The 15,000-nt window shown below is 34.8% G+C and overlaps 1 long non-coding RNA gene across 3 annotated transcripts in view; it reads left to right on the forward strand.

Moving 5' to 3' along the window:
- LOC103886903 overlaps positions 1–15,000 on the forward strand; it is a 103,409-nt gene that overhangs the window by 77,361 nt on the left and 11,048 nt on the right. For 2 of the 3 annotated variants that reach the window (XR_002523857.2, XR_002523859.2), the window contains 2 exons: positions 961–1,445; positions 6,965–9,225. This is a non-coding gene — a long non-coding RNA (uncharacterized LOC103886903). Of the gene's footprint in view, positions 1–960; positions 1,446–6,964; positions 9,226–15,000 lie in introns of those variants that run through there. The other variant, XR_002523858.2, reaches the window with a different exon arrangement.

Here is a 15,000-nt window from a genome sequence, read left to right on the forward strand (position 1 = left end):
AGTACTTTACTTACTGGTAAACCAATTATGTGGAAACCTGTAGAGCTCAGTGGCACTCAGTGTTCTGTGTTTCCTGTGACTGGAAAGAAGTGAGAAGGGTAGGCAGCAGGGCCCCAGAACACAGCATGTTCCTGAGAAGGGTCAAGATTCCAAGACAGGGGTTGTGGGCCATGTTGAGCCTTGCCAAGATAAGCAAACTAGTGAGCAAATGGCAGTTTTGCTCAACTTCTTGGTTACTGCAAGTCTTATTTAGTTGTATTTCTGCTGTTAAATATTTGTGCTAGGGGGTGTAATTTTCCAAAAAACAGTATGTTTTAGTACAGAGTCTTATTTTGAAGATTAAAAGTGGCTGAAGTCTTAATCTAATAAATAAGCAACAGTGGTGTGGAACAACCAGACATCATTTAGTTACTGAAAAAAAAGCTCTTCATTTTTTGCCAGCAATCAAGATTTTAAGACTAACGAAGTTTTCATTAAGCTTCACATTTTTTAGTTCAATAAGGATAGATTATGGCTAAATCATTATCATTATAGCTAATACATTGAGTTAGTTTAGGATTATGGCCTGGGCCAAATGTGTGTACATCATATCCTATCTATCTATCTATCTATCTATCTATCTATCTATCTATCTATCTATCTCTTATCACTTATTCCATTTGGCATCTATTTGTAATATCTCCATTTTACAGATAAAAAATTTAAATTTAGAAACAGTAAGTAACATTTACTGAGTAGAAGAGTCAAACTTAAAGCTGAGTTCTCTTTCAATTGAAAACCTTATTTTTGCCCTCACACATGAATGCAAATACACATAAATCTGATTGGCAAAATAATAATGCACATTTTGAAATTGATATGTTTGAGGGCATGTCTCAATGATTTATTATACAATTTGAGGGGATATGGAACTTTTTTAAAGACAATCTTGATGTTAACCTCTCCTCTTCCTCTTTTCAGGTTTGAAATTTCCATCATTTGAGGTACTGTGATAGTTAATATTGAGTGTCAATTGGATTAGATTGAAGGATGCAAAATTTTGTTTCTGGTGTGCCTATGACAGTGTTGCTAAGGGAGATTAACATTTGAGTCAGTGGACTGGGAGAGGAAGATCCATCCTCAACCTGGTGGGCACCATCTAATCGGCTGTCAGTGTGGCTAGAATAAAGCAGGCAGAAGAACTTGGAAGGACCAGACTCGCTGAGTCTTCCATCCTTCATCTTTCTCCCGTGCTGGATGCTTCCTGCGCTTGAACATTGGACATCAAGATCTTCAGCTTTTGGACTCTTGGACTTACACCAGTGGTTTGACAGGGGCTCTCGAGCCTTCAGCCACAGACTTAAGACTACACTGTCATCTTCCCTACTTGTGAGGTTTTGGGACTCAGACTGGCTTCCTTGCTCAGCTTGCAGACGGCCTAATGTGCGACTTCACCTTAAGATTGTGTGAGTCAATACTCCTTAATAAACTCCCCTTTATACATACATCTATCCTATTAGTTCTGACCATCTAGAGAACCCTGACTAACACAGGTACTTACTGGCAACTTATGACTGGGAGAGAAGAAAGAAGGCCTATTGTCTTTAGAGAGCTCATATATTAAAGTGGAAGGAAGGAGCGAGACATTGGGGACAACAATTCCTTACTTCTTAAGTGAGCATGGTTAGTTATATAAATTTTACAAGTGAGATAATGTGTCACTTTAGAATATTCTGAGACCCTTGCCCAGATAAGAGACAATTAAAAAGGAAAGTATCATAGAGGATGTTTGTTAGAATAAAGACCATGTGAGCAGATCAGGCCTGAGAGGTAAATCTCTGGGCTTAGGAAATTTGAAGTGGGTCCTACAAGGGAAAAATCATAGAGAACACGAAGCCAAGGAATAATGCCTTCTACTTTACAGTTGTACTTCTGACTAACTGTCTTGTTAATGAAGGAATATAGTTCACTTAGAGACTATGTAAGCATTTTTTAAATTAAATGCAACTCGTTTGAAGCAAGTTATATGAAATGGGATTAAAATATCCACTACTAATAAAGAAGTAATAGTCTCTGTGTTTCTAGGAAACGTGTCCCCATAAAAAAGGGTGCAGATGCAGCCATCAATGTGTTATTAATTCATTCTACAAATCTTTAATTTAGTTCTTATTTGATGCCAAGTACTTTCATAGGCCTGGGAAATTCAGTGGTAACAAGACATGATCACTGCCCACATGTAGCTCCTACTTTGATGCTGCAGTTGATTTCTTGTTTTCTCAGCACTATTTGAAATCTCCATCCACTAGCACTCTTTCAGTGGGACTCTCCCCAGTCTTTGCCTTTAATCCTGTGAAACTGCTTTAGTTTGAACCTACAGGAATATAAATACTTTTTTTTCCTAAATCCTGTAGATTTTAGGTGTGAAGATCATCAAACCATCTACTGGTCCAGGTGCTACGAGGACAGGATTTCCTGATGAAAGAAATAAAAACTCACACTTTGATGTTCACAGGAGCCAGTAGGCAGAATCTAGTTTTGTAGATGAGAAGATGTTGGCAGAAATGTCAGAGCAGGAAGCCAAGGGTTCTCTCTGTGTGTCTACAGGTCTTGAGGACTAACCTTTAAAAGCAAAATAGTCTTACAGCCTAAAAACTAGAGTGTGGATCTTTGCATAGTTTTTAAAGTGAACTAAAGAGGAAACAACAACAACAAAAAAATCTGAGCTACAGTTACATCCCATTTGAATATTAAGGTGGCAATAAATCAGCAGAAAGGCACTCAAACCAAAGTGGAACACCAAGTTGAAATAACAACTTAATAGGATATACAGAAACTAAAGAAGCTTTTTAAAAATAGATGGTGAAATATTAGGCTGAGGTCAGTTACAACAGTTGGAATTTTTCTCCAAAAGGCAAGTGGCACAAATCAGGCTAACCATTGGGTCTGACTTTCTAAAGTTTTTATTAGATTTAAGATTGTAACCCGGATCTAAGCTGCAGTTGTACTCAAGCTTTTTAATACCAGTGTGTTAGTCTGCTTCAGTTGCTATACCAAAATACCATAAATCATGTGCTTACATAACAAAAACTTATTTTCTGACAGTTATGGAGGCTAGGATGTTTGAGATCAAGGTGCCAGTTGATTAGACTCTTTGATGAGGGCTCCCTTCCTAATGTGCAGATGGCTGTTTCCCGTGTCCTTAGATGGCAGTATACAATGCAGTTCCACCTTCCTGTAACTTGCCAATACCAGTCAGTTTTTTGTTTGCTAGATAATGTCTGCCTCTCAGGATCTTTCGTTACCTAAAAATTTGTCTATTACCTCTCTAAAATTGCCTACAACTAATTCACTTTCCTCTTTCTTATAAAGAGGTTTGTATTAGTTCTTGAATTTCTATAAAGAAATACCTGAGACTGGGTAATTTATAAAGAAAAAAGGTTTAATTGGTTCACAGTTCTGCAGGCTGTACAGGAAGCATGATGCTGGCATGTGCTCAGTGTGTGGGGAGTCCTCAGGGAACTTACAAGCATAGCGGAAGGTGAAGGGGAAGCAGGCATGTCTCTCAATGCTGGAACACGAGGAAAGAGGGAGAGCGAGGAGCTGCTACACGCTTTTTAACAACCAAATCTTGTGAGAACTCTATCATGAGAACAGCACTGGGGGATGGTGTTAAACCAAGAGAAACCTCCCCCACAATGCAATCACTTCCCATCAGGCCCCACCTCTAACATTGGGGATTACAATTGAACATGAGATTTGGATGGGGACACAGATCCAAACCATATCAATTGTATTGAAACCTCACCCATGTGGCCCTTCTTTTGAGTCTCAGATTTTTTAGACTCCCATGTCCATGTGCTTGTGAAAAATTTGTATGCCTTTTCTCTTATTAATCTATTGTCAGCCCATTTCAGTGGGAACTTCAGAGGGCAGAGGGGAAATTTCCTTCTATCCTCACAGCAACCAGTAAGGTTAATTCACTCCCTCACCCCGCTTGACTTCCAAGTCCTGTGGAAATGTACAGCCCTCACCAAGATCTTTGTGAATTTCACCAGGCTTAGGTTCTCAGCCTCCTCTGCTTCTAAACTCCTCCCTCTGGGTGTGCCACCTCTGTTTTGTACTGAGAAAAAAATCTCAACTCTTTCTGAAGTTGCCCTAACAAACCCACTCTCATACATAACATATATGAGCGTGTTAAATTTTACTGAAGAATTTTGGAAGAGGTTTAAGGATCACATACAACAAACATAAAAGCATTGATTTGAATACTAGTCATTTTATTCTTTAAAAGTCCTTTAGCCATTACACTTCATAGAGGTTTCCACTGGCTGATTTCCTGCATGGTCCCCACTTTCAGACCTCATCCCTCATGCTCTTGCTTCTCTTTTTCTTCTCCTTGGTTCTCTCTCTTCCTCTTAAGAACAAACTAAAGCCCTCTCCCTTTCCTGGTAACCTACATTTGCGTTTCTTGTTTTAACTCCTACTGACATTGCTGCTCATGCTTCTAGCAATTACTCTCAGCCTCAATTGGTTCACTAAAGTATTTTCTAAAAATCAGCTCCCTATCTAGAAATAATTTTGCCAAATGTGAATATACATAATATTTTGAAAGATAATATATTACTTTTATAAAATATAAAAAATAGAGCACAAAGAAAAATAAAGAAAAATAACATCTCTGATCCTACCATTCCTAAAGAAGTTAACATTTAGCCTGCCTGCATGTTTTATTCTTTTCCATCTATAATTTATTTAGCATATTTATATTCGTAGATATTATAACAAAAAGAAACACTAGTTAACAATTAACTGATAATAACAAAAAGAAACACTAGTTAACAATTAACTGACAATTTGTTTTAGTAACTTAAATTTAACAGAATTTTTAATGCTATAAAAATAGTTTTCTACTTCATTTATAATAGCTATTTAGTATTTAACTATCAGAACACAGTGTACTTTCTTGGTTCTCTACTATTGACCATGCATGTTTGTTTCTAAATTTTTGCTAAAAGAAACAACATTTTGAAACACATTCTCAAGTGTATACCTTTACTCCACATATATCCACAGTCATTTTTAAAGATAAATTCCCAGAAGTGAGATAGCTATAGCAAAGTATATGTGTTGCTGCCTTTAAACAGTGTTGCTAAAGCCTTTTCAGGCATTCCAGCCAGAGATAACCCACCTTAATGTTTAATGGGGCCGTGTCCTCTAAGCAGAAAGGGACTCCAGTGGGTCCCCGGCATAGTGAATCTTAGCCAAGAGTTATTTATTATGGTCAAAAAGAGGTTAGAATTTCAAAGTGAATCCTGTTTTTTGATGACCTAGGGACAGGGACAAAGCATTTTTTCATGCATGTCTGCTACTCACAATGTATATAAATTCTCATGGACAAATATATTGCTGCTTCCACCTCATTTTCAAAATGCACACACTCATACACCCACACAGTGTTTCATATTGGACACCATAGTGCATACAGAACATGGAGCTGTTGCTTTCAAGCCATTTGGAGAGCTCTTTTAGTTTAAAGTTTAATTTTTGTTTAAAATTCCTTTTGCTTTCTTTAAAATTTTGAAGTGTGCAAAAATCACCCTTTCTTCCAGTGACAAATTTCAAAGTGAATTTATACATAGAAATGTGGAGAGGTGTTTGTGTGAAGTGGTACTAGACAATTGTTATCATTGCAGTATCTGTAAGTATCCTCTCAGATGAGTAAAATATTCCCTGTTGTGTCAAGTGCCTCATAGTTGCATTACATCCTCCCTCCCATTAAAGGACCACTTAGTACAATGGGGCGCAATTAAGTCAATCGAGCCTTGGTGGTCTGAAAGATAGTTCTCTTCCAAAGTGCTTCATTTACTCCTCTGTGTTAATAATGGATGGTTTTCCCATATTATGCTATCATGGATTACCTAGTTGTAAGAAAATACTTTAGGCCTAGACTAAATGGCACAGAAATTCTTATATTTCATCAGCTTATTCTCAATTCAAGTTTTCTACAAACATAGCCTTCATTTTTCTTACTCTTTTCTAAAGACAATTTTACCCTTATGTAGTATATTCTAATATTTTCTGGGAAAATGATTTCTACATCTTCCCCTGACTGTATTTTGTTCCTCTCTCCTGTGTTTTGTCTTTCAGCTTGAATCATAAATTCATATAGAAGTGGCTATTTCTACCTTAAGTACAGCTCTAATGTATTGTTGATGCTCAGATATATTAAATAATGATTATAACAATAAAAGTTTAGTCCCACAGAAACATTATTAAATTTTCCTCTCCCTTAGATTACATGTCATCCTCTTGGTAATATATGATAGCTGGATGATTTACGTGTTCTCCAAATTTTCAAATATTTCTCTGACTGTATAGCTGTTTTTTTTTTTTTTTTCTTATTGGCGGAGATGGGTTAGTTTTTCAGTTCTTTCTTACTCTACATATTTTATTTCTTCATTTTTTTCTACCTAAAGACTAATATGAAGTCCTTTAATATTTTAGCCATTTTCAGTAAGTTGTATACCCCTATTGGTTTATTAGGTTTATTTTTTCCTCAATTATCTTTTCCTTAAGATAGAGTATTTATAAAATTCCATCTTGTTGCTTTATCCTGATGCCTAGCATTTTATCTTACTTTTTCTTTTCCCTTTAAGTTTCCATTAATGCTGTGTATTCTTTTTTTTTCTTTTTTAAATTTATTTCCAGGATCTTTAAATCACAGTCTTTGGTTTACTTTTCTTGACTTCCTATTAATGATTTCTTTTCACTTTGTACTATCAATAGAAATCGTGTGTAGTCCTTTTAAATTTTTACACTTAACGATGTAATTCAGGATGATTTAGTCATTGCTCAAACTCTTGTGTTTAATATAATCTGTTTGTGAATTGCTCAATTTGTTCATGCTTTTGCTTTAATTTACATAGTAGAACACCTTTAAGCTATAAAAGAGGTAATTTGATTCTCTTCATTTCTCCCTTACTAGGCTGCGAACCCAGCACAAACTTTTGGGAAGTGAACAGAGTTATTTCCCGGAAATTCTGGCTCGGAATGTTCACGTGTTCACTCACACATAGGAATGTTAGGGGTTCTCTAGGAGCTTACTCCTTCAATTGTGGACCCCGGACCAGCAGCTCTGGCATCAGCCAGAAACTGATTTGAAATGCAGAATCTCTGCTTCCACCTCAGACTCTGGATCAGGATTTGCATTTGAAGTGTTCCCCAGAAGACCCTAATTCACATTCCAGTTTGAGGAGCCCTTCTCTAAGGTTCACTTTTAGGAGAGCTCCCTGGGGAATTAAAATGATTCTACCCTTACTTGGGGGCTGAACATGGGCCAAATGTTCAATGGCTGGATATTGAAATAAACATTTGGTTGAAGTCAAAGTTGAAGCCAAATATCATCAGTGTAGAATGTCTGTGATACAAAAATAAATCCAAGATTTTGTAACTGCCCAATGGGTTCAACTTGCCCGCTGCCTACACAGAACCGATTTATCAAGACAGGGGAATTGCAATGGAGAAAGAGTAATTCACGCAGAGCCGTCTGTGCATATGACTGGAATTTTATTATTACTTAAATCAGTCTTCCGAGCATTTGGAGATCATAGTTTTTAAAGATAATTTGGCAGGTAGGGTTTTGGCAAGTGAGGAGTGCTGACTGGTCAGATTGGGGATGGAATCATAGCGGGTAGAAGTTAGGTTTTCTTAATATGTTCTGTTCCTGGGTGTGACAGCAGAACTGGTTGAGACAGATTTCCAGACTGGGTGGTGTCAGCTGATCCATCCAATGCAGGGTCTGCAAAGTATCTCAAGCACTGATTTTAGGTTTTACAATAGTGATGTTATCCCCAGGATCAGTTTTGGGAAGTTTAGACTCTTGGAGCCAGAGGCTGCATGACCCCTAAATTGTAATTTCTGATCTTTTAGCTAATCTGTTAGTCCTGCAAAGGCAGACTGGACTCCAGGCAAGAAGGGGTTCTTTTTGGTAAAGGGCTGTTACCAATTTTGTTTCAGAGTCAAACCATGAACTGAATTCCTTCCCAAAGTTAATTCAACCTGTGCCTAGGAATGAACAAGGACAGTTTAAGGGTTAAAAGCAAGGGTTAGAGGGTTAGAAGCAGGACAGAGTTGGTTTGGTCTGATTTCTTTCGCTGTCATAATTTCCTCAGTTATAATGTTGCAAAGGTGGTTTCAATTTTACCAAAACTGACAATATATATATTTATTAATTATTTACATTTAAAGATTCATGTTTGCATAATTTCACCTTGTGATTTAGAAACAATAATTTTTCAGCACTGCTGGCTTCTAGATTGCTCCTGTAGACACTTTACTACCTATTTGTATAGTAAATAGATGCTGTCTTTTGACTGATACCATTGGAGAAGCAAGATATGAATCTTGAAATACTTATGGCCTAAATATAATTAAATATCTCAAATTATCAGCCATTTTTTAAGGTTATTTGCTTTAATGTCAGGAATACTAGCACATGAATAGTTTTACAAATATTAGAATTATAAGTTTATCTACTATTGGTTGTTTTGCTTTATATCATTATTTAAATTTTTAGATAAACTATTGACTAAAAAATTATATAATATGCTTCCCAGGGTTACCTAACTCATTCTTTTTAATATTCTTACTGTCTCTTTAACTATTAATTTCACTTCTGTAAATATAGAATAAAATAGTTTCACTTAAAAGTAACGGGAATCAAAGTGCTCATTAATTATTTTACGCTGGCAAAAAAATTTACACAATTATACTTCAAAAACTTGATGGAATCTCAAGATACAAAGACAGAATTTCATAACGAAGTACATATTGAACTTTTTTATGTATGAAATTTTAATATTCAGATATTAACACAAATCTGAAAAACATACTTTGTACTCATAATGGCTGAGTTACTGATTTTGTAAGAAGGTAACATGCTATAATCACATTGTCATTTGTCATGCACAATTTCTAAGTTACTAGAGATGATACTGAAGTGTGCATTTGGCATAGGAGGAAACTATCATGTCAATTTAGGCTGAATAATAGGCTAAAGCCAAACTTGTCTGTTTTTTCCATTCATGATAGTAACTGCAGTTTTCTGTTGTGCCTACTAGAGAATTTTTAGCATTACTATTTTTGCCATTGTAATTTTTATGACAAATAATTTTGTCATATATATTAACATGGGTGTTAGCTTTAAAATGTCTAAAATTTTACTCCCTCAATTTTGAAAACAGAAAAATTAAAAATGTTTTCCTCAATAAAACTATATATAAATTTTTTTTTGAAAATATTTTCCCTTCTACTTTTGTTAATTAAGAAATATAAATATGGGGAGACCACATCTCTACAAAAAATATATATATATAAATTAGCTGGGCATGGTGATCTGCCACCTCTGGTCCTAGCTACTCAGGAGGCTGAGCTGGAGGGTTTGGGCCTGCAGTGAGCTGAGTGAGCTGTGATCATACCACTGTACTCCAGCCTTCATGACAGAGCAAGACCCTCTCTTAAAAGGAAAAAAAAAAAGGAAGAAATATAAACTCTTTCCAAACATACACATTACTAGAATTAGTCTCTCACTTGCAATTAAAACGTTTTCATGTGGTATTACAGAACCAGCTCAAATACCAGATGATAGTGGTATTGATAGTTATTTTTATTGATATTGATGATGAGACAGGAGCTTCTGAATAACTATAGTACAAAAGTCTTTTCTCCCCCAAATTAATTTTAACAAATTATCTATTTTATTTTAGTTAATCTTTTATTAACTTCTAATTTTATTGAATTATTTTTGAAGAAAGCAACCTTTTAAAAATCTGTCAAGCTTTATGATGTGTCTAAATTAGGCATATAAAGGAAATGTATATTCTCTATACAAGGGATGTATCTATTAAATCAACTACTATTCAATTATTCTATGACCTTACTTATATTTTGTCTATCGGAGCTGTGAAATTCTGAGATACACCTAAGTTTATCTTAAGAGGCATCTATTAATGTATGCATATATTCTTTTCATGTTGGCACTGGACACATTTACTTTGGTCCTTTTCAAAATTCCCAGCATACTGACCTTTTAAAAAAATCTGAAGTTCAATGATTCTTGAAATTATCTTTAATCATATAGAAAACATCTGAATCATTAAAAATAATATTACTTGATTTTTGTAAAATTAAATTTATTTCATTTTATCAAATTTCCACGGACATATTCCAAATGCTACTTTTGAATTCTAGGAACTGAGCATTTAGGAAATATACAAATTTCTTATATTTCTTGACAACTCTACTACTCCTCTGAGAAGAATCTGTATTTGTCATTTCTATTACTTAATAACTCTGATGGTCAATGGGTCCACCAGTATATGACAAGGAGCAATAATAAAGTTCAAGTTCAATATTTAATAATTATCCCTAAACTAGCTATTAACTAAATCTCTGAGGAAAAATGTTACAGATTTCTGTGACAAATAAATAAAGTGGGATTCTAAGCACTGATTTCACAGAGATTCAAGAAAAATTTGTCTATCTATACAAATTGGCAAGTATCTAGAGCAATCTGATCAATATAATGTTGGTAAAGAAGAATATTTAAATACCAGGCAGCTATTAACTATAATGCCAATAATACTGGCTACCTAATGAGCAAAAAATGTAAAAGAACATTGCTTTCATTTTATTATAAAAAGAGGTATTTGCATTGGGAGATTGGAAGGAATAGATAAGTTAAGGCTATGCCAGTAGTAGGCATTGTGAAAGTGAAATGAAAAGCAGAAAGTAGTGGGTCTTAAGCAATAGGGACATTAGATACTCAAGGATTGTCCAGGGACAGATAAAGTGGTACATAGTATCTTATGTAATAAAAAACAGTAAGCAGAAGTATATGGGTTGTCTTCCAAACTTGTAGTGCATTGACTGAGTGTTGAGAAAAGACTAATGAATGACTTTGTTTTACATTATTAGGTAAGCTTTGTTAGCATAGGGATGATTATGATATAAATCTGTTGATTGGTATTTCTTAATAGAAGTATATTGTAGAAGTCAACACGTGTACCAAAAATTGCCAGTGTTGGGTAAAACAAAATCGTAAGTTAATATATTATCCAAGCTACACCAATAGCTTTCCTAATTTATCTTGCCTATTTTTTTAATGTATATAAGGTGATCAAATTTATATTGATCCTTTCCATCACACTAGCATGGACTGTATTCCAGTTTGTACTGGTTGATTGATTTAATTGGTGAGTTTTAGTTTGTTTAGAAATATATGTATTATATGTTTAATAAGGTCCTATTACATTTTTTTCCTAATATGCTATTATCATTTTCTCTGGTATAATCCTATGCAGTGATTCCCTTACCATCTATTTCAATAAACGTATTTGTACAGGGTCATAGATACTGCTTCCAGTCATTTCATTCTCATTATTAATTAGTACTTAATTCTGTTGATGTTTCTTTCATAGATAGGGAAGAGCAGGACAATGAAAGAGGGTCTATGGATGGTCTGGGTGTGTTCACAAATCTTTGTATAGAAAAGGCCCTGAGATTCTTACCCTCTTAAGCAATGGGGCTGTATCACTACATGGTAGGGTGACTATAAAATTTATTGTCCAAACTGCAACACTTTTGAAAGTGAAAGAGAGTACTATTAATAATTACACCTGGACAACAGACATAAACCACAACTGTCCTGGCAAACCAGGACGTGTGGTCATCCTATTACATGGTGACAGTACAATGATGTATGGACAGGATCTTTCAAGCCTACAATGTAACTTGGCTTGAGATATTTTTCTGAGCTGAATTCCCTCACATTGTCTGTGTGTCTTCTGCTTCCTTATAGCCAGGCTATCATAAGACTTTATATAGAAGTAAACTACTTATCCCCTCATTTTGAAAAAAAATACAAGCTTTCGTCTAACTTGGAAGTTTATGTAGAGAATAATTTGAAGACGGGATGTTGGATAGTATTGATATATATTTTTTTTATATTGATGATGAGTCAAGAGTTTCGAAGAGCTATGATATAAAAGTCTTTTCCTCCCCAGGGTTCATTTTAATAAATTCTCAATATTATTTTAGTTAATCTTTTATTAACTTCTAATTTTATTCAATTATTTTAGAAGAAAGCCACCTTTTAAAAATCTGTCAAGCTTTATGATGTGGCTAAATTAAGCATATAAAATGTATATTCTCTATACAGGGGATATAGCTATTAAATATACTATTATTGAGTTCTTTTATGACTTTACTTATATTTTATCTATTAGAGCTGTCAAATTCTTTAAGTTTCATACTCTAATTTAGTCAAATCTTTATTGCAGTTTCAATAGTTTTTGTTTTATATCCTTAAACTACCATATTGTTGATTTATAACATATTATTGATGAGTGTGTGTGTGTGTGTTTAAGGCTGTTTATATTTTTCATGAATTGTGATTTTTATCATTACATCATGATATTGTCTATCATTGTTGGTGCTTTTAATGCAATTATCCATCTCACCATATATCCATTCATGCTTTCCTTTTACTTGCATTTGCCTGATATCTCTGTTTATCCTGTTATTTCCAATCTTAAAAAAAAATTGCTCTGTTTTAATTGTGTTTATCAGTTAGAAAGGAAAAGCTATGTTCCACTAACAAATTAGCCCTGACATTTAAAAGGCTTAGAGAAACAAAGTTTATTTTAGGCTCTCACTAAAGTCCACTTAGGTTTTTTTAGTTGTTTCGTTTTGTTTTAACTTGCAAACTCAGCTGCCCTCCATTTGTACCCTCAATAATCCAGGCAGCTTCAATCTTGATGTTCTGCCATCTCAACCTGTGGTGTTAGGGTTCACTGTGGCAGGGGAAAAGGAAGCTGGGACATGTAAGATATAGCAGTGAATAAAAAAAGGAAGGTTATTTGTTTCATAGCCCATTTTCTAAAACCAGTCATGTGACGTATTTACCAACTAGAGTCTTCTGCACACCCAAGAAGAAGGGGAGAATCTAATAAATAGTCAATAATTTTAATGTTTACAATAACATGTTTCTTGCAAATAAGGTACAGTGTTTTAAAAGTTGAATCTTACGATTTCTATGTTCTATGAAATGTTCATTTTGTTTATATTTACTATAGTGAATGATATACTTGATTTTACTAAGCATGTTTGTTTCCTTTTTTGCTTTTCTTTATTATTATTATTGTTATTATGATTATTTTTCCACGACGGAGTTTCACTCTTGTTGCCCAGGATGGAGTGCAGTGGTGCTATCTCAGCTGACTGCAACCTTCCCCTCCTGGGTTCAACTGATTCTCCTGCCTCAGCCTCCTAAGTAGCTGGGATTACAGGCACCTGCCACCACACCCGGCTAAGTTTTTGGTATTTCTATTAGAGACGGGGGTTCACTCATTTACTTGATATTACTTGATAATCAAGTTGTGATTTTTCCTTCCAGAGCTTCTATTTTTATGTTCCATTCTATTAGTCTTTACATTTCCCTTTTCCTGATTTTATATGTAATCAGATGCAATTATTTCGGCTAATATCTGGAAGCAAGATACCAACTTGCTCTTTCATATTACTTAGTGTATTGGTTTGCTAGGGCTGCCATTACAAAGTACTACAATCTCGGTGGCTTAAACAACAGAAATTTATTATCTCATATCTCTGGAGGCTAGAAGTCCAAAATCAAGCTGTCTTCAGGGTTGGTTCGTTCTGAGACTGTGCAGGAAAGTATGTCTCATGCCTCTCACCTGGCTTATGGTGGTTTGCTGGCAATCCTTGTCATTCTTTGGTTTGTAGATACATCATGCTGATCTCCAATTTTCTTTTCACATGGTGTTCTCTCTGTGTGTATGTCTGTGTCCACATTTCTCCTTTTTATAAGGACATCAGTTATATTGGATTAGGGGCCCACTCTATCCCAGTATGACCTCATCTTAACGAATTACCTCTTCAGCAACCCTATTTTCAAAAAAAGATTACGTTGTCAGAGTTAAGACTTCAACATATGAATTTTGGAGGAGTACAATTCAACTCATAACACTGCTTCCACAGATTTGATTCCACTGTTTTTCCCCAACCACCCCAATAAGGTAAGCTCTTCAGAAAATTTACTTTCCCCTTCTCGCTACCACTTCTTTGCCTGATATAGATTAGTGCTTTTAATAGTAAATCTCTTATCTTTAAGAATGCTTGTTTGCCATTTATACTGTATACTTTAAGTCTACTTTTATCCATGTAGATTTAATAATGTTTGATATAAAATATACATGGAGCTAATCATGTATATAACATAGTGTAATTATAAATGTCAAAGTTTTTTATTCACTGCTATATCTTGCATGCTTTATTGTGTCTCTAAATGGGTTCATTTGTAAACTGGTAATAAGTTTTCTTGCCTGCATTTTATTTAGATGGAGTTAGTAGGTGTATACTCTGAATTCTTACATGTCCTCAAACATTTTACTTTTGTCACATAAGATGAGTGATATCTTGATAAGAAGAAGCTGTAGTCTTTTCCTGTTGAGAGTTTCTGTAGTTGCTATTCCCCTGTTTCATAGCCTCCAAAATGCCAGATAAAGAGCCTGGAGTCACACAGATACATATATTTTTCAATTGTATGCATTTGTTTTTCTTCCTGGCCACCTGTGAGATTTCTCTGTATCTTTAGAGTTTGGGAATGTTGCTACTGTATGCCTGGGAGGTTCTCTGTTCTCCTTAATGTAGTCTAGATGCTAGTGAGCTAGGGGACAGTCAGTCTGAAGAGTCAGGACTTTCTTCAACTCAGGGAAATTTTCATCAAAAATGATTTAAACTATTGCCTTTCCTTTATCTCCACTTTTTTTTGCCTTCTGAATTACTGTTATTTTAATGTATGGGCTTTCAAATCTACCTTCTAAGTCTTGTGTCTTTTTCCTCATGACATTTACCCCTTTATAAATCTCTTGAACACCAGAAAGTTTCTCACATATGATAATTCATAAATGATTATTCTTTCCTTCAAGGAATCTATTGAATTTA

The sequence above is a fragment of the Papio anubis genome, chromosome 8 (genome assembly GCF_008728515.1).
Source record: "Papio anubis isolate 15944 chromosome 8, Panubis1.0, whole genome shotgun sequence".
Classification (NCBI taxonomy): domain Eukaryota; kingdom Metazoa; phylum Chordata; class Mammalia; order Primates; family Cercopithecidae; genus Papio; species Papio anubis.